This window comes from Cuculus canorus, chromosome 8 (assembly GCF_017976375.1).
Source record: "Cuculus canorus isolate bCucCan1 chromosome 8, bCucCan1.pri, whole genome shotgun sequence".
Lineage (NCBI taxonomy): Eukaryota > Metazoa > Chordata > Aves > Cuculiformes > Cuculidae > Cuculus > Cuculus canorus.
Window position 1 is genome coordinate 1,383,694 of NC_071408.1, and position 19,639 is coordinate 1,403,332.

At 43.8% G+C, this 19,639-nt stretch overlaps 1 protein-coding gene and 2 long non-coding RNA genes across 7 annotated transcripts in view; all 3 read right to left on the reverse strand.

Moving 5' to 3' along the window:
* The window catches only part of RABGAP1L (RAB GTPase activating protein 1 like), a 223,838-nt gene extending 217,480 nt beyond the window's left edge, over nt 1-6,358 (reverse strand). For 3 of the 5 annotated variants that reach the window (XM_054073599.1, XM_054073601.1, XM_054073603.1), the window contains exon 1: nt 6,289-6,358. The gene's annotated coding sequence lies outside the window, so the exon portion shown is untranslated. Of the gene's footprint in view, nt 1-415; nt 436-6,288 lie in introns of those variants that run through there. The other 2 variants (XM_054073602.1, XM_054073600.1) reach the window with 2 other exon arrangements.
* Nucleotides 6,359-7,166: 808 nt separating this feature from the next.
* LOC128852902 (uncharacterized) lies at nt 7,167-15,650 on the reverse strand. The gene is made up of 4 exons (XR_008451017.1): nt 15,535-15,650; nt 15,181-15,238; nt 14,479-14,536; nt 7,167-7,427 (listed from the first exon to the last, which is right to left on the reverse strand). It is a non-coding gene; the product is annotated as an uncharacterized LOC128852902 (long non-coding RNA).
* Nucleotides 15,651-16,350: 700 nt separating this feature from the next.
* Nucleotides 16,351-19,307, reverse strand: LOC128852903 (uncharacterized). Its single transcript, XR_008451018.1, has 3 exons — nt 19,199-19,307; nt 17,335-17,414; nt 16,351-16,506 (listed from the first exon to the last, which is right to left on the reverse strand). It is a non-coding gene; the product is annotated as an uncharacterized LOC128852903 (long non-coding RNA).
* Between the last annotated feature and the right edge of the window lie 332 nt (nt 19,308-19,639).

A 19,639-nucleotide genomic window follows, 5' to 3' on the forward strand; every position in this document is an offset into this window, starting at 1 on the left:
CATGCCAGAACTAATCTGCCGGCACTCCACATGCCTAGGGAAGATTTTGTAAATATACCCATGACGCAGCTCTACTGCTAATTCCAAAGGCCTTGAGAGGTTTTAGAAAAACGGAGAATGGAAATTCATACAGGACGCTAAAACTGTTTCCCTCACAGAAAAAGGATCTTCCATTGGCAAGAACAGGTCTGTATGTAATCAGATTTATCCGGTACTCATGTACCGACCTATCCCACCTAAGGGCATCAGAAAGTGATGGGAAACCTTTTTGTGATTTTGTTCTGCTTTTTCCACTTACAGGCTGCAGAATGAAAACAATTTGCTGGTATCATTGATCAAGAGGTAAAAACCAAGGCTTGCCCTCAACACGCAGATCACAGACATGCACATGTGAAAGTTTCTTACAGACACGTACCAAGAAATAACGCCCGTCTTCGCTAACTAGGAAGGAACTTTTCTTTTAATGACAAAGTGTTCTTCAAGAAGATCTCCCTGTGTGACCAGCTTCTCTCATCAAACTAGTCCCAATCCACTCTGTAATTCAAGGAACAAGTAATGTTTGGAAAAGCAGCATTAAAACATCAATTAACCCCGAAACAAAAGCCTTTAAGCCTAAAAAACAATTAACCCCGAAAAAAAAAGTTAATTCAATTAATAAACAATTTTCATACCAAGCCCTGGAACACTTAAGAATTTCTTAGGCTGAGTATCTCCTCCACATACTACTTGAAAAGGGAAATGAGAAATAAAAAGAACACGCGTTCCTTTTTCCGAGACATTTTCTCTTCTTTTCATGCCAGACATCCATAATACCAGTATTTTTTTTTTCTTCCTAAAGGATTAAAGGAAAAACTAAGTTGCAAAAATTAAGCCCCATGTAATCAAAGGACAGGCAAGATCTTTCCATCTCCCTATTTTAAATTCTTGTTTTAAAATTTCTTCGAAAGCGTGAACAAGTACATCTCAAGGTATCACAGGGAAGACTCAAAAAGCCACCCGTAACCAGTGATTACAAGAAAGAAAGAGTTTCCATAGTTAAATTAGCACAGGGCTGTCAAAGAAAGTTTTTGGTTTGTTTTTGCAGCTTTTTCCCAGCAATCAGATCTGGTGAGTAGAACTGCTTTAAAGGATAAACTCTACATGATGACAAAAAGACTTTTTTGATCCTTCTCACAGTGAAACTATCACTGGGCTCAACGTAAAACAGCTCAGAATGTATTGTTTTTCATTACCTCAGCCCCTGGGCCAGGCCACCATTAACAGCTCTTACGCATCGTGTTTATTAAACTGAATGACTCCTGTTGATCATGTTTGGTGTAAGCCTCAGGCTACTCTAGACCGGTCTGCAAAATCACAGAATGAGCTCTTGCTGGGGAAAAGGTATTTAAAACAATACAGCACAGTTTCTCATATCGTCGCTAAGTGTAACTGCAAGAATCTGTACACAATCCGTGTACAAAGCACACAAATGTACATGTTGGAAAATATCTACGGATCTCAGCAAAATTACTGTTTAATTTCAGGGAAAAAAGGCACAATAATAGCTTGCACGTACAGAGGCACAAATTAAAACCATCTTACTTACGCTGAAGTGGTTGATAACAAGACTCCAGATTTCTGCAAAGTGCAGTAATCAAGTCAAAATATCTGAATTACTTTGAACTGTTTTACATGGGAGACATTTCAGGAAGTGCATAGAATTTATAATAAAGACATCCAAAAATACCTGGAGACACGCGACCATCACGCCAGCGTGAGGCCGTAACGCTACAGGAGTGGTTGGACTGAGGAGAAAAGCTGCGCATCGCAGTGCCGCTACTTTTAAAATAAGATATTGCTGAGGAGAGGGTGGTGGTGCATTTCTAGTCGAAGTAAAAACCTTACAGTTCAAGTTCCCGTTTCCCTAAACCGTACCGAATATTATCAACGTTAACTAACAATAAGCTCACACTGAAAGCCAATCCTTACAGTAAGATTCTCCAACTCTCGCTTTCTTTGCTTTCCAAAAGGAAAAATGGGGTTAGCTTATCAAATGCTTGGAGAACTGCAAAGAGACCAGCGTCTGCGTCCTGCCTGCCTTCCTCCTGTTCACAGCAAGCACTCAGAAAGGCCTTTGTTGCCACCTTCCCATCGTTTCCACTCCTGCCCTTGACTCGCTGTAGGATGCTGGAAGCCCAACAGTAACGTGGAAACCATACTCAGCCTTCAAGATCCACCCCGAGATTCAGTCGCTGCCTGAAACCGCGTTCGAACTGACAACGCAGCGATTCTTAAAAATACCTTTCACTTTTCCTTTTTCTGCCCTTTGACCTTTTTCTTTTCCTGCTTAGAAATCACATGGGAGATACTAAGGATTTGGGCAATTAAGCCAGGGAGTTGTCGACCATCATTAATAATGAGCTTCCCTGTTTAAGAGTTTGTCAGCAACTTAATATAAAATGAAATATAACATCTGAAAGGCAAACGTGCAGGCTGCAATTTTACCATTAACTACTGTGCTTATTGAGCATCGTTCTGCATAGAAACGTTAACTCCACTCGAATAGCTGTCTACTATACTAGAAATCAATTCAAAACTCCCAAATACGCTAAAAATCCCACTTCTATGCCAAAGGGACACCAAGACCTGTTTAGACAGAAAAGCCAGAGCAGTAGCGACATACCTGAGCCTACGAGGCTTTATCTCAGCAGCACTAAGTCAACACAAGTGCAAAAATCACAGCACTTCAATCAGTTAAACTGAAGCACATGCAGAGGGTTTAAACCAACTAAGAACTTGGCTTCAAACCATGTGCACAGACTATAACTCAATAAGTCTTCCTTTTTCTTCTTGAATGACTGAGAAATGTCAAACTCAAAGATAACTGAGGGGTCGAATGAATGAAACAAATCAACCTCCTGCTACTCATTTTTAAATAACGTCTCATGCAATAGCTGTACCGGCACAGAGCAGAGCAAGATCGGGGCTGCCAAAGGTATGCATTTCAAAACACACATACAATGAAAATACTCTTGCAAACGTCTTCACCCCCATTAAAGACACCCCTACGAAGCTCAGTGTCTTTACCTGAAATGTGCATTTAAATTTTCACTTGGAAGGTCAAAACCTAAACACACGGGGAGAAGCTGAGAGCTGTTACAGGAAAGATGAATACGGTCAGTGGGGAAAAGAAATGTTCAGTGTTGCACACAAATGGATGAAAAAACGTGTCAGAGAGTGCTGCTGCCTTTCACGCCAAGATCAGCAGTGCCAATATAACGTATCAATCCACTGGGTACACAGGATGGGTGTAATCCAAGGACAAATTAATCTAGACTGGTAATCAGAAGATGTGTAATTACTAAGGTCAGTCAAGTTTGAAACAGCTTGCCATTCACAGCAGAGGTAATAACAATACACAGCTGATTATTTTTAAATCAGACCTGAATCCCGGAGCCCCAGATTGTTCCTTGGAATTAAATTAATCAATCAACAAGAAGTTTAGAAGGAGGAAAGGGCATGCAAAGGAGGGAGCAGGGAACAGAGCTGCTTCTGTGGACACACAGACACAGAAGTGGCTCTTAAAAGGCAGTAGTCCCTGTAATGTTGCTGAAAGAAAATAAAAGACAAATGACACTATGATGCCATAACCAAAGCAAGCCAGTCCTGATGGAAAAAGAGCCCCTACCACCCTTACTGCCCGTTGCTGCCTTCACCACGAGTGGCACGAGATCAATATACCATGGGGTCGCCTCTTCCAGCAGCTGCACCTCCTTAAATGAGCTTACTAACCATGAAGCCGTGAGCCCGCCAAGCGCATCACCCACCACAGCGCACGCGACTGCCCCAGGACCGCAGGTACGCCCTCCTCCTTCAACACACTTCTTCCCCTTCTGGATGGAGACAACAACCATGCAACCAGGCAAGCGAGCAGGTTCAGGAAGTTGTTCTGACCAAAAAGTAACTCAAGAAGGGGGGAGAAAAAAAAAAGAAGACATAAAAGTACTTTTTGACCGGATAACTTCTCTCAACTCATTTCCTGGCTGTGGAAGTCCCACTGATGACACTGAGGAAGGAAAAGCCACAACTCAAATTGTCATCAAATACAGAAGAGCTCGGTTCCCACAGAAAGCCACACTGGGCTGTAGATCTCTCTGCAATCCCCTTACTAACATTAAGGGGATTAACTTGTGCATCACTTTTTAAAGGACTGGATGCCACTTTTACCCAAGCGATGGCTTTCATTGTAAGGATCCTAAAGAAAACACTGCAGAGTACTTCCAGCAGCGCCCATTCCAACACTGGAGTGAATTTGTTCTTACCGTGTGTAATATTTGTAGTCCTTTCAAGCTTAACCAGCAAAAGAACCTCTTAATCAGCATCCCATCTAAGCCACATAAATGCTATTGGCTACAATCCTACTTCAAACACAGACGCAGGTGTAACTTTCAGAACTGATCTTACACCCCCAATAAATCCTCTTAAGAGGAGGAGCATGAGTCAGTCGGACAGGATACCGGCCCGCATCAAGAGATCCGGGCAAAAAAAAACCCACGTACCTCCCCTGAGTTTAAAGCAATAAGTAACTGGTGCCTCGACATCACCACGATGACTCTTTGGAGACAGCAAGGACAGCTGCCCTTCTCCAAAGCTTCACCAACTCCAAAGAGTCACCAACAGGACTGCGCGAGTGCAGCTTAACAGTGAAAAAGAAAAGCAACCACCTAAGTGAGTGATTTCTTACTTGTTGCTGGGTTTGTTTCTGTTTTAAAGAAGAGATGACACTTCAAATCTTATATTTTCCCCCTCTGACACAAAAGAGCGGATGCATACAGGCACGTAGCCGTGAAACGCGGCAGGTTGTGGTTTATTGACAACACTACCAACCAGGAGCCCTCTGAGCACGACAGTGAGAGCAAAGGACGTGCCGCGCTCCACAAACCCAGCAGAGCTGCTGAGCCCACGTCCGGCAGTGTCGTACCCACTGTGAATGCTTTCATCGGGTTTTAAAGGCCATAAAGAGGAGGAATAGCTAAAGACAAGGAATTCTGTACTGGAGCACAGGGAGGGAGGACCTGACTGTGGAAGGGGCTCTGACAGAGCGAGGAGCACCGCGCAGAGCTGCCGCACCCACCGCACGTGGTTTCAGCAGGTTTTGAGGGGTGTCTTTTTAATGGGGGTGAAGACATTTGCAAGAGCATTTTCATCGTATGTGTGTTTTGAAATGCATACCTTTGGCAGCCCCGATCTTGCTCTGCTCTGTGCCGGCACAGCTATAGCGCGAGACGTTATTGTAACTCGGATTGCTGAGGGAATTCTTCCATCTGTCACAGAGTCTGGGTTCATAAGCAAAGCCTGACATTCCAGAGCCAAGGAATTCTGTACGGCTCAGGGGGGAGGAGGACCTGACCGGGGAAGGGGCTCCGAGAGCAGACAGCGAGAGCAAAGGACGTGCCACGCTCTGCAAACCCAGAGCCGAGTACGGTGCCCAGTGGAGATGGTTTCCGCAGGTTTGGAAGCACAGAAAGAGAAGGAATAGCTAAAGACGAGGAATTCTGCACCAGATCACAGGGAAGGAGGACCTGACTGTGGAAGGAGGCGTGGACAAACACTAAAAACAGAGGAGAAGCACCTGAAGTGAACCCCGAGAGCGCTCCAGGGGCGGCCGGGCCGGGCCGGGCAGGCGGGAGGCGCTCCGTTTGGGATCTGGGGAAGTGACTTCACTTTTCCTCGGGAAGAGGAGGAGGAAGGGGAGGCGAATGCTCCCAGAGCCCTCGCCCTGCCCTCCCCACGAAAACAACTTGGGTTTCGCAGCTCCCCTTTCACCGGGGGAGACACGGGGAGCCCCGGAGGACACGGGGGGGGGGGAGGGGGGAGGGGGGGAGGGAGCCCCAAAGGACCCGGGGCGGGGGGGGAAGGTACGGGACACGGTGAGCCCCAAAGAACCGGGTGGGGGGGGAAGAGGGGGGGACACGGGGAGCCCCCGGAGGACCCGGGGGGGGGGGACACGGGGTGGGGGAAGCCCCGCAAGGGACACAGACGCTTCCCCCCTCTCCTCCTCCCCTCCCATGCTCTTCCCCTTCCTCCTCTTCTGCCTTTTCACCATCCTCCCCCTCTTCTTCCTACCCCCCGTCCTTCTCCTTCTCTTCCTCCTCCCCACTCCTCTTTCTCCCCCTCTCCTCCTCTTCCTTCTTGCCCCCTCCTTCTCCTCCTCTTCCCTCTTCTTCTTCCTCCCCACCTCGTCCTCTTCCTCCCCCCCACTCCTCCTCTTCTCTCTCTCCCCTCCTTCTCCCCCCCCCCGTGTCTCACCTCCGCTCCCCGCCGCCCCAGGGCAGCTCTCTGCGTGCCGCGCAGCCGCCCCACGGCCCAAGTACTGCTCCTCCTCCTCCTCCTCCTCTTCCTCCCTCCGTCCCCGCCCCGCCCCCCTCACGCCCCCCGAGGTGCGAAGCCGCGGGGGGGGCCAGGCACGAGGGGAGGGGGGAGGCGGGGGAAGCCCCGCGGTGCTGCGCGTGCCGCTGCCCTCGGTGCAGCCAGCGCGGGGCCCGGCGGGAACGGGGCCCGGCGCCCGAGGGGCCCACGGACACCTCTGCCCCGAGGACGGGCGGAGAGTTGGGGCTGTGCAGCCTGGGGAGAAGGGAGGAGGAGAGGGAGAGGAGGAGGAGAGGAGGAGGAGACGGAGAGGAAGAGGAGAGGGAGAGGAGAAGGAGAGGAGAGGGAGAGGGAGAGGGAGAGGGAGAGGAGAGGAGAGGAGAGGAGAGGAGAGGAGAGGAGAGGAGAGGAGAGGAGAGGAGAGGAGAGGAGAGGAGAGGAGAGGAGAGGAGAGGAGAGGAGAGGAGAGGAGGAAGAGGAGAGGGAGGAGGAGAAGAGGAAAAGAGGGAGAGGGAGAGGGGGAGGACAGGAGAGGAGAGGAGGAGGAAGAGGAGAGGAGGAGGAGAAGAGGAAAAGAGGGAGAGGGGGAGGAGAGGAGAGGAGGAGGAAGAGGAGAGGAGGAAGAGAGGGAGAGGAGGAGGAAGAGGAGAGGAAAAGGAGAGGCGGAGGCGAGGGAGAGGAGGAGGAGAGGAAGAGGAGGCTCCACGGAGACCTTAGTGCAGACAAAAGTCCTGAGGAACACTAATCCCCTGGTAAAATCTTAAACACGACAAAGTCATCGAAGCAAAGGCAATTATATTTTTATTTTACGGTCCAAATCGGATGCCCTTCCAAAAAGGCATCCCGTCATACAAAAGCAGTGGGTACACGTACTAGTTTTAGACAAAGAACTGTGTAAGTCCTCAAAGAATGTTTTTCTAGGTTATCCAGCCATGTCTGGTTGTCTTCTCCTAAACCAGCTACATCTCACAAGACAACTAAGCATATCAATAAATTCTTGCAACTCAGAGTGTTCATTCTTTCAGGGCGTTTATTCTTTCGGGGTGTTTATCCGTGTCTGGAGATTGTCTGTGTATTCTCTGTCGATACAAGACAGGTTTATTTGACAAAGTAATTAAATGTACAAACGAGCTGCAGCAAAACTTATCAATTAATTCTCACACAGGACTGAAAGAGGCTCCAGGAAAGCTGGGGAGGGATTTTTCAGGAGAGTATGGAGTGATAGGGAGAGGGGGAATGGCTTTAAATTGGAAGGGGAAGATTTAGATTAGACATCGTGAAGAAATTCTTCACGATGAAGGTGGGGAGGCCCTGGCCCAGGGTGCCCAGAGCAGTGGTGGCTGCCCCATCCCTGGAGGGGTTCCAGGCCAGGTTGGATGGGGCTTGGAGCCCCTGATCCAGTGGGAGGTGTCCCTGCCCAGGGCAGGGGGTGGCACTGGATGGGCTTTAAGGTCCCTTCCAACCCAACACATTCCATGATTCAATGAAACTCCCCCCCGCACCCTTCAGGAGCAGTCTGCCCAGCTCCACGTGTCCCAGCTCGTGGCCGTGGCTGAGAGACCCTGGGAAGGACCCAGGAATTGCAGTGCTCCCTAAACACAACTGCCTCGAGCTCCTACGCTGGTCTCACTCAGCAGTCACTTATCTGCAGCGGTATTAGACAGCTAAACAAATATTTAAACAGCAAATAGTTCTGTATGTTTAAATAAATATTAGCGTTGTTTATGTTTAAATAATTAGAGGTTCTCCGGTTGGCTGCTTCTCTCTCTTTTTTTTGCCTTGTACGTGAAACAAATTACATTTAAATTAACCACAGAATTTACACAGCGTTTCTGTGTTCCGTTTCAGATGTGGATCAGCAAAACCTTAGACCAGAGCTTTAAATACTCAACATAACTCTGTTTTGTGACAGACAGCGGGCTGCGTCCGGTCAGCCTGGGACAGCTGGATTCCCTGCGCGGGCGCTAGGCTGCACCTGGCTGTGCTGTCGCCGGGACGGAGAGCTGGGAACGCCACTCTCCTCGTGAGGACAGCGAGGCAGCAGGTCTGCCCCAACAGCTCCTGTTGAAATGCAGGGAGACCAGCAGCCTCCCCTCCGCACTGCTCCTGCTGCGCAAAGGCTGGAGCACGATGGCTTAGAGCAGCAAAACCCCACAAGGCCGAGGTTGATGACCTTTCTAATGCACTGTGATGCACGGCCACTGCGAGCTGATACGTCCAAATGTTGGATTCTCCCTAGCCCTCCTCTGTAAGCAAAGCAAATCCTGGAGACACAGACAGGCAGGGAGATGGTTTGTTACGTGGTCTTTTTGCGTTGCTGTGCTGTAACAAAGCAGCCTGGAAGCTGGCCTGGCGAGCCGATACCGGAGAGAACAGCAAAGCAGGATCGCACGGCCAGCTCTACGCCACGCTGGTCCCCCAGCTGTCTGTTGTTCCTGTTTCTTATCTTTCCTCATTGCCTGCAGCTGGTGTAAATTACATTGTCTTCAGATTATTTTTATCACACCACAGGGTTCAGATAAACCACAAAAGCGTGGGGAAAGAAGAAAATTTAAGGGGCAGGAGTGGAACGATTTTGGCTGGCTATTACAACAGAGGAATAGTAAGGAAAAAGTTTCCCTGGCATTGCACTTGGATGCTGCACGCTTATGTAAGAACATGGGTAATAAACAGGAGGAACTGAAAGTCATTATATTCATGACCAAATTTATGAATAAATTGCCATAAGTGGTTATTGCTATGGAAATGTAGAGTTTGTTCAGGCGGCATAGGTAGGAGAAAAGGAACATTAGGTACAGAGCTAGTGAAAATGTTCAGATAATGGCAAGAGGAAAAGGAAAAGAACAGTGTCACAGCAAAGATCCATTAGCAACAGATGAAAAAGACCAAGTGCATGGTGCTTTAATTTGAATAAAACCCTCCAGAGCATAGGAACTGTTGATGATGAAAACCGGAATACCAAGGTACCTGCTCAGAAAGGAATCTGGGAGACTATGGGTGACAGCGATCATTAAGTAAGTTAATGACACCTCAAAAGGGGAGGATGAAAAATCAAACCAACGGACTTGAAGAAAGTAAGTTTCAGTAAACTCGCAGTTTGAATACCAAATACCACTGCAGCGAACCTAAGGAAAAGGACACTCTGAGAAGTTTGCCATTTCTTCTAGAAGTAACATGAAGGCCGCCAACAGACCATGGCACTGAGGAAGAAAGCCGGCAGGAGAGTCTGGCTGCATCTATGAGCTGTGTCAATGGCTTGCACCTTTTGAAAAGAGCAGAATCCGGGGTAAATTACTAAAACTGACAACAAAGTGATTGTTGCAATATGTGGGGGAAATCCAGAAGGGTTAACATGCAAAATGAGACAAAACTATGGAAGAGCCTCAGAGGAAAACAACAAAAAGCTGTTGTGGAAGGTGATTGTGGAAGATCTGACTCGCTCTCAGGTGGGTGAGGGAACTGTTATCAAGTCACGTGAGCAAGACCAGAGCCTCGGGGTTTTTGTTCTTTGTCAGTTGTGATCACATGGGCCACACGGTTAACATGAGCAACGTAAAAACAAAATGATCAAGCTCAACTATGGAAGGAAACAGCATATGTTCAAAAAGACCTGTGCTTTCAAAAGTCACGTGCCAGGTAAGTTTCAGCCAGCTTATTCAGTGAAATGGCTAAGGAAGTCCAAAATGATAGCTGAGGTTTTGTAAGACCAGGAAAAAGGAAACAGTGCCCACCTTAAAAAAGAAATAAAAGGATGGGAATCAGGGGCCAGCCACCTTTACTTTGCATCAGGCAAAATACTGGAGCAAATTATTTATAAGGCCTTGGATGACAAGATTAATAAGAAACAGTAACATCTCAAAATCAAATCATGGAATCTTGACTTCAGCGAGGCTTCTGACAATCTAATACTCTCTTAAGGAGGACAGAGGAGCATTGGCTCACAAAAAATTATATGAAATGGTTAGAAAATGGCACTCAGAAATAGTGTGAAGCGATTCAAAATCAAATAAGAAGTTTGTAATGAGTAAGACCTTCACATGCTTACATCCCAAGTCCTGGACCGCTTCTGTGATGTAATAGAATACAGAATATTCTTGTTGTGTTTACGGAAGATGCCCTGCTCAGGTGAAAGCTGCACGAGTTTTGGAAGATGTAATTAGAATTGAGCAAATCATGATGAGTGGGATCGACAAGCTGAAGCAAATAGGATGTAATTCGATAAGGTGAGAAACTATTACATATAAATGGGAATAATTGACTGCAAAAAGGTAAGCTGGAGACAAACTGGCTAAACAGTTACTACACAGAAAGAAGTCTTGGTTCACAGCAGTTTCACAAACAGAAAATGAGTCAACAGTGATTTGGTGTTGCAAACAATAGGACTGCTTCACTGAAATGTAAAAAAAAAACCTGCGAAACATGAGCAGTGAAATAATTCTTCCACTCCACTGAGCTCAAAAAGGCTTTGGTGAAGAATTTGTCAGATTTGGGTACCCTTTTTAAGTCAGAGAGATCTCAGTGGAGAACATGAAGAACTGCTGCAAGTCTGGACACCTTGACCTGAATCACACTCGTATATGACTGAAAGGTTCAGTTGGACGTCTGAGAAGTCAAAGACTTGTGAATGTACAGCCTAGAAAACTATGGGAGTTTGTGTAAAGCAAGCAGTCTATATGTCCACAACAGAAGTGAACGCACACAGCAGCCCGTCTGTTTGATAATAACAGTAATTTTTTGCTGCATAATGAACTCTCAAGCTAAAACGCTTAATGAGAATTTCTTTTTTACCATACTTAAATCCTCACCTTCTTAATATCCTAATAAAAATCCTGAAGATGTAGAGCATCCACACATTGAGAAAAACAACAAAAATAAGCACTTCTTTTAAAATCCACCCAGGAAAGAAAAATCAATGCCAGGCCTCTCACGCATTATCCACTATGGGGAGCTGAAGCGTAATATTGCTGGGCAGGTGGTGGTAAAGGAATCCAGTTGCGCACTTCATTGGAGCTATAAAGTCCGTGTGTATTAGTTTCCACAACCTGATCTCTACAAAGCCCACGTATAAGTATTTGTCTCAATAAAGGGAATTCCATTTAACCTTCCCTGACAGCTAATGGAAAGCTGAGGTCGTCCAGGCAGTGCTCTGACGGGGCATCTCCCGCAGGCAGTCCTTCCGCCACCGCCAGAGAGCTGCCGGTATTGGGAACCGAGGAACCCCTGGGGAGGCCTGAAAATTAGGAGGTAATTAAGGCTATCCCTGTAAATAACAGGAAGAATATAATTCAGAACAAAACCACCAAACTTGGGGGGCAGGAATACTGGGAAAACATATTTATACATCTATTTCAGCATATACTGCTGTGCAGCTTGTATGGATGGAACGGTCCCAGCAAGTTTTTGTATGGTTGTATCATTCTCGTTAAATCGGAATTTCCAAAAGAGAAATGGGACTGTAATCAGAGTTTATAACTGATCTTGCTGTGGTCTCTTTCTCCTACAGCTTAGGCACCAGCATGATCCCAGGGACCTTGCCTCAGGTCTGTACAGCATGTTTGAGCGCTGTAGCCTAATATATTGATCGTACTGCTGGAGCGAGCTTGCAAACCCAGAAAAGCAAGTGCCTTCTTACAGCTTTAGAACTAATAGCACTGCAAGGAAATATGTAGGAATAGCTCATGGAGTGACTTTTCCTTAGGGAGGTTTGATACCCTTGAAATCATGGGGCTAGTGCCAAACATCACAGGCCAGAGATAAAAAAGAGTCAAATTCCTGTCAACTGGTAATTAATCAGTACTTGAAATTTAAGGCAAGCTTTTCGCCTTTTGAATGCTTACTGAGACTTTCTGGATAGAAATTGGGGAGAGTTAAGCTTAATGCATTAAAGTTGTTCAGCACATTTCAAATATTCTAATTAAACAGTGACACAGCCCTAAATATACACACTGTCCACATAATCAAGAACAGAATATAGATAATCTATTCCATAATGTGGTTGTTAGTTTCCCATATTTGGTGGTTCAATAGTACAGAAATGAGCTTACAAGTTATTTCTGACAGAACAAATCAATAAGAATCTGACAGTGGTTGCTGAAGTAATATTACTGAAGTACTATTTTCAGCAGTATTAAGTGGGAGAAAACACAGAGATATCATTTCTAGAGTTCCTAAAATGAAAATGGGGCCTTTGTGTTCTAACAGCTATAGACTGAATTTTCAAACTCTTTCACCTTTAGCTGCCTAAAAAAAACCAGTATTATTCTACTTCACGAAGGATAAATTGAGATCTACGCTACCCACAGTCATTCAGAACTGAGATGGAATGGAATTTAGTCCTGGATTTCTAATGAACAACTATAAAGTATTTTGACATTTTAATGAGATAGTGTATAAAAGCATAACCATACAAACAGATTTTAATTAAAAGTGAGATCGTGTCTACTGAGATTTAAAAACTTACCAATGTTCTTTTTGTAGCAATCAAACAACCATTTGTTATTCTTGCATATTAGCACTCTATTTTAATGAGATTTGGCATGATCTCTTCGTATGGTGCAGATTTACAAATTTAGGGCTTAATTTCCTCATTACTTTTGCGTGATTCATTCAGCAATGCAGCTGCTCCTTAGAACATGGAGACGTTATAGAGTTGAGATATCATAATAACAGAAATAAAGATCTAGGAGGAATTACTGACCAAAAAAGACTTCTGTAGCTTTCCTAAAATATGCACCCGGAGAAGAAATAGAAGGGAATGGGATAGTTTGAATGATAAAGCGCATTGTAATGATTCTGTGAATTAAGACACAATCCTGTAGTTGAGAACCATTTGAAAACAACACCCAGAAGGATAAATGTGTGACTCTATAATATAGTTTTGGCTACAAGCGCAAAATCCTTTCTGATGAGATTCTAACCGTTTACAAAGAGCAGTAACCCTTTTGCAGCTCCACACTTTTCGGAGCTGTGATCTGTAGTTTACAAGACAGGTTGACGGTGTTAGGCAGATGTCTTCAGCTATAAAATCCTTTCGCTACTTGTCAACATGTCCTGTGACTCTGTGACAGGAAACGATGTCCCTGTCTCTCACTAGGCTGACTTTTCTAGCTCTCAGGTTCCTGACAGGAATAAGATTTCCTTTCACACTTCACCTTCTCATAATAAACTTAAAATTTTGCTGTCTTGTGTAAAGCTGTATGACTAGATACAGGACTGCAAGCATGCAAAGGCATTGTGCTGGTCCTTTTTGTGTTTCGGGAAGGAGCGACTGGGCTGTTTGTGGCCCTCCTGGTCCTGTCCTGTAACATCTGAATTGAGTGTAAGGCTTCAAATGGCATTGAGCGATCAGGGGGCTCAGCTCAGTAAATGGTCAGTAAAATGAAAAGGACATCCCTTCTCCTTTTTTGGGGTGGAACAGGAAGCTGTGTCCTCTGAGAAATGTGGACGTGATGATTTAATTAGTATAGAGATCAGATTTGATGGAGGAATCTAAGAGAAGGAGCCATTTTTAAACTTCTGAGTATCTCAGGGTAAAATTTTTCTATGAAACAAGGACAGAAAAAAATAAGTCATTTTTATGCAAAAGCCGATAAGGGTTATATTGATCTTCTGAAGACCTGCAGAGACCTAGATGTAGAGATAATACTGCTTCACACAAGCTATCACCTCACTGTGTACGTAACATAAATTCACTTGACAATCATAGAAGCATAGAATAGTCGGGGTTAGAAGGGACCTTAAAGATCTAGTTCCAACCCCCCTGCCATGGGCAGAGACACATCTCACTGGAGACAATGTATATTTTACAGAGTTCTTGTCGCTATGACTTTTATTCTTTCTCTTTTCCTTGTGCATGGCATTATGAAAAAGCACAAAGAGTTTAAATCTATATCAAAATTACCAAACCATTAAACAGACTGTGTTTTCCTTATATACTGTGTTTAATTGTTGTAGGGGCTATACACAGTACACAACATCAAGGTGCTCGCTCACACGATGTAGCCAATTATGCGTGCGCCAATTAATGTAGACTATAACTGCGCTTTCCTTGGGTTGCTCAGGTGATTACAGCTCTCTATCAAAAAATAAAGCATTGCAGGGTCAACACTAATTTCCTCTCCTGCTACTTACATAGTTCCAATGCTCACATTTCATGCTGCTGAGTTAGAAGATCGTTATCTCGGTTTAGCTGTAAGAAACAAAATTAGGTAAGTGCAAAAATGCATAACAAGAAATGATACCTTTCCATCACCAAGTGCTTTGATGTTCATATACATACACTAAGTCTATCTATACGTATTCACATAGATATATATAAACATACAGCTGTAGCTGCAGTAACACAATGGGCATTGCAGATGCAGTTTTCACACGCAGGCAGCATGTGTCTGCCTAGCACAGCTCCCAGAACACCAAGAGCATTGGAGACAAAGGCTGGAGATCCTGCAGCCTTATGCATGACAGAGAGAAACTTCCCTAACAGAACAGAAAGTGTGCTTCTCAAAATGCCTTAGTTCTGTTAACAAGCAAGATTGACTTTGCTCATGTAGCCTTCCATGTATGTAATAAACTCATTCATCTCTGAGAAACTGATGTTGCACCTGCTAAAATCAAATGAACTGAATGTATTAAAAAAATATGCAAATTAAGGTCTATCTGTGTTCACAGCACTTTCTGATCCTTTCTCTGCTGTTTCTTTAGCAATTTTATCAGTAGCTTATGTACCAAAGTAACATCAAACCTAGTTAACTAGCCAAACCACAAATACTTTCTCTTCCTATCTGGTAACGAGAGCTAATCCCACTATTAGTTACTATTTTTCATTCAACTTACCGATTCCTTCTAGTGAACTTCCTTTTTCTTCCTCTGTAAATGCCACCTCCTTCTCCTGCTGGAATCAAAGAAAAGCAGGCATCATCACATGGCATGACAAATCACAGGAGCTGCCAACCAACAAATCATCACGTTTGAAAAAATCTTGTCATTTTATTAACAATAAAAGATAGTGACTCCTTTTTACAGACCTGTGTTCCTTTTAACTAAGTTAAAAATAAATTTAATAGTTGGAACATTCAACTAAAAAACCCAAATCTTTAAAGGTTAGAATTAATGATGTAGTTCTTGATGACGTTTCGCCAAAAATAGATGAACATAGACAATGGGAATAAATTTACATTTACAACTCACAAATTTCTGTGCTTCCTGCTGAAGTTGAATTGATGGAATGTCGTGTACCAGCTTTTTACCAGCACAGTGCTGAGATACAGGAAACCGAGAACACTGTGCTGAAAGAAATGTAAAAGTGGAGGGGGAAATTGTTAGCAAAAAGGTAGGGTTTTGCATGTGTGAGAATTTGCCTGTCAAAGTAGACACAATATGCAGAATCTGGTAAAAGAATAAAGGAAATTACTATATAGCAGTGATCTCTGAAAAATAAACTCAGCCTACGTAAACAAATTTGACATGTTTCCACCAAAAATAATCTTTCTGTAAATTGGTTATCAAGAACGTACTGCAGCTACATGTTATACAACTGATTTTTGTTTATAGCTCTGTTCTCAAAAAACACCGGGAATGACACATAAAAAACCATCCTCCTGCAATTGCCTGAACAATATACTTTTTGAAAACTGTTCGAATTGAGATCTGAGTAAGCATCAGCTGCTTCAGTTCTACGCTGATATAAAACCATCTAAACTTACTTCATTCGGTTTTTCATATGGCAGGATTAGCTAAGGCTTACTTGGTCCTTTACTTTTATTTTTCCTCTGGAAGCCGATAGTCCCATTTGTGGGAAGATGCACTGGATGAGTCTTGTATCGGGTGTTCTAAAACCAAACCAGTACAAAACGTCTGACGCTGTATGGGGGATACTAAGCAAGAGTAGCTCCAGGAATTTCTCAGCCTTCTTTCCTGCAGAAATGTGACTACAGAGATGTGTAACAGTCCTAATTGTTATTCGTAGTAAGAATGCTCTACCTCAGAAATTTGTAGATAGCAGTTTAGTCATAATGCAACTCCTGTAACTTGCACGGGCGTGGAGGATGCATGAAGTGTAGCGGTTGGGACAGAAGACCAGACCACAGGGTTTATTCCTCATCTTGCCACTGCTTTGATGTGAACCTGAGAAGCTGCTTCACCTCTACAGTTTAGTTTCCCCTGAAAAGTGAGAGTAAGGCTATGCTTTTACATGCAGCAAAGGAACTGACTTGACCTAGAAAACCTGTGCTGACCGTGTTGCCCTCCCGGCCTTTCATTTCTTCTCTAGTTTTGAGGAAATCTGCCAGAAAGGGAAAAAAATTACATTGCTCATTTAGGTGGTTCTCTGTTTTATACACACATCCAAGCTGGAATACTTATGAAATGTGGGTTTCTTAATTCTTTATCACTTCAACTCATACGCTGCTTGCCTAAGCTCAAGAAAAGGCTGTTGTAAAATATGATGTGACAATGTTACGAAGGAAGACAACCAATTTCAACCTAAGTACCGCTGGAGGAAGGAAAGGAAGTAAAGGGTCACAGTTCTGCTTTTTGTTGAGACAGACTAGGAAAGGAAATAAATCAAGGAAGTAAAGTGCAAGATAAAGAGGTGGCAGCATCTGGCACTTGGCAGAGGCTCTTGACCCTCCCTGGGGGGGGATTCAGAAGCTAAACAGATGGCTAGTTCAGCAGAGGGCACCAGCACAAGTATGCGGTAGCGACTTTGACTTGCTCTGCCCAGTGACTATTAAATCTCTGATATCCTCAGCCTCCAAGGATGGGGTCTGCGTTCTTGTTATGCTGTGAATTCTTGTACTTTATAATGCTGCTGATGTTGCTGAGTGACACTGGAAGCTCTGGGATTAAAGCAAAAAGGCAGTGAGGGGTACCATGAGAATCTGTGGTGTGTAGTCAGTGTGCTGCGTCCCTAAATGACAGTGGGACAAGGAGGATAATGGGACGGAAGTGATACCTCTGAGGAGAAATCATCAAAGGGAAGTTTCTTACCTTCCTTATCATTTCTTCTTTTGTCACAGCAACTGCAGCCATAGGGTGCATTTACATAGATTGTTTGCATTCCAAGTAACCTGAAAGGACCAGTGTTAATAACTTCATTGATATTCGTCAAATGCAGAGCTTCAAAGAACTGCAAAAAGCTTTTCAACAAATCTGATGATGTTCAGTGGGTTATACATTATTACTTGCTTGTGCAAATGGAATGGCCGAGAGAGAAGGATTCATGGAGGAATACTAATTTATACCCTTAGGCACTTCACATTCCTTTACATCATTCAGGATTCTCTTGTATAAAGGAAATCTAAACCTTATATGTTACGGTCAAGATACTGAGCACGTCCTTTCACAGTGGAAGGCTTTCTTTTGCTATCCTTCACCTCTCATTATTTTAAAACAAGCACATATAACTAACTCTAGAAGTTGCAGCTGAATTATGTGGGCTTGGTTGATATTCAGGATACCCTTTAATGAGTTTTGGGGTCTTTTGCAATGATTACGTTGGGCAGATGTGCGTTAGTCTCTGCTTTTGTCAGTGGAATTTTATAAAGGGGCAGGAACTTTACGTTCTGTTAACATGATGGTCAAGCACACAAAAGTGCTCGAGATTTTCTTTTTCATGATCTTTTAGGTCATATGATATGTGTATGTACATATATATACACACACAAAAGTATATATGATACATGCAAGAATATTGGCTGTGTCAAATAACAAGGACATTTTTTTAAATGCTGGCAGCCAGTTGGAAAAAATATTTAATTATTGCCTTTCATTCTGATATCACAGGTTTCAAAATGAGTCATTTTCCATTATTATCAGCTCTACAGGTCACGTAGATAACTAAAATAGCAACCTGAAACACTGCCAACGCGTTCAAAAGAAAATCTTTCTTTTTCTGAAGATGGCCATTCTGTTACTACATTTTTATATTGGTTTTGGATGGAAAGAGTACAACAAAAATTGAATAATCAAATAATACCATTTGACGGTTACGCTGATATTTTAGCTATTTCTCCCAGTCATGCAGGCTAACATGGGCATTCATTTCTAATCTAAAATCTGAAGAACATTACGAGGGTGACCACAAATGTAAAATCCTACAACTGTGCCTACACATCTTCCCCTTTTGCAAAGAAGAAAAGAAAAAGAAGGAATGGAAAATTGAGATGATACGTTGCGTTGTAGGATCAAAACTAATTCCTGTGGGTTTTTAAGGATGTAAAAGAAAGAACAATGTGAATAGCTGGAGAGAAATTACAGCAGATTTAACAATAAACCGAAATGAGATTTGAAAACAGTAATCCTAAATGCAAATAGTGTTTTGTCTTTCATATGCTAAAGCAGCGTGTCGTGCAGGAAGAAATGCTGGGTAACTCCAGACAGTAGAAATTAAAAATAATCTACGTGTCTAGTGGAATGAGTTCTCAAAGTGAGATCAAGTTCACCTACATGTTTCTGAACTTTTAAGATCAAGAATAAGGAATAATCATTAGAAAACTGTTATTCTTATGGAAGTCTAAAAGGGGGGTTGAAATTTAGAGTACTTATCTCCTTGCAAAGTTGCTTAGCAAGAACCATAGGTCACTTCAGACCCCACTACTTTAAATGACAGCTGTAAACTCTGTCGTAACACTGCAAGTTGTTGTTGGCAAGTAAATACTGGTAGGAGAATTTACTAAGTGGCAACAGAATTAAATGCTGAGGGAAAACAAATCACCTGAAAATGAAAACCTTTTAGCAATATAGGAACTGTATACAGGAACCAAGTATAGGAAATGGTAGAAGTCTCCGGCTCGGAGTATTAAAAACCAGACTGAGCAGAACACCAGAGAGGCGTCGTACGGTGTGCACTCACCTGCTGCAAACCAAGAAGGAAGAGGATGTCCTCAGGCCTTGACCATTTCTAGTTTCTGTGACTTTAGACAAAGGTCTTGGAGAACATTTTAGTTCCTACTGCCGTCTTCTGCACTGGAACAGGATAACAGCTGACTTCAATAAGGTTCACATTTGTAGTATAATATTTAGGAGAGGAGGCTGCAAAAGAAGGCAATTGCTGATTGAAAATGTTCTGTTAGGTACAGTTTTAAATTAGAGGAATAGGCCAAGTGCCAGGTCCTGCACCTGGGTCAGTGCAATCCCCGTTTTCAGTACAGGATGGGGGATGATGTGATAGAGAGCAGCCCTGCAGAGAAGGATTTGGGGTGCTGGTTGATGAGAAGCTCGACAGGAGCCAGCAGCGTACGCTCACATCCCAGAAACCAATCGTGTCCTGGGCTGCATCCACAGCAGCGTGGCC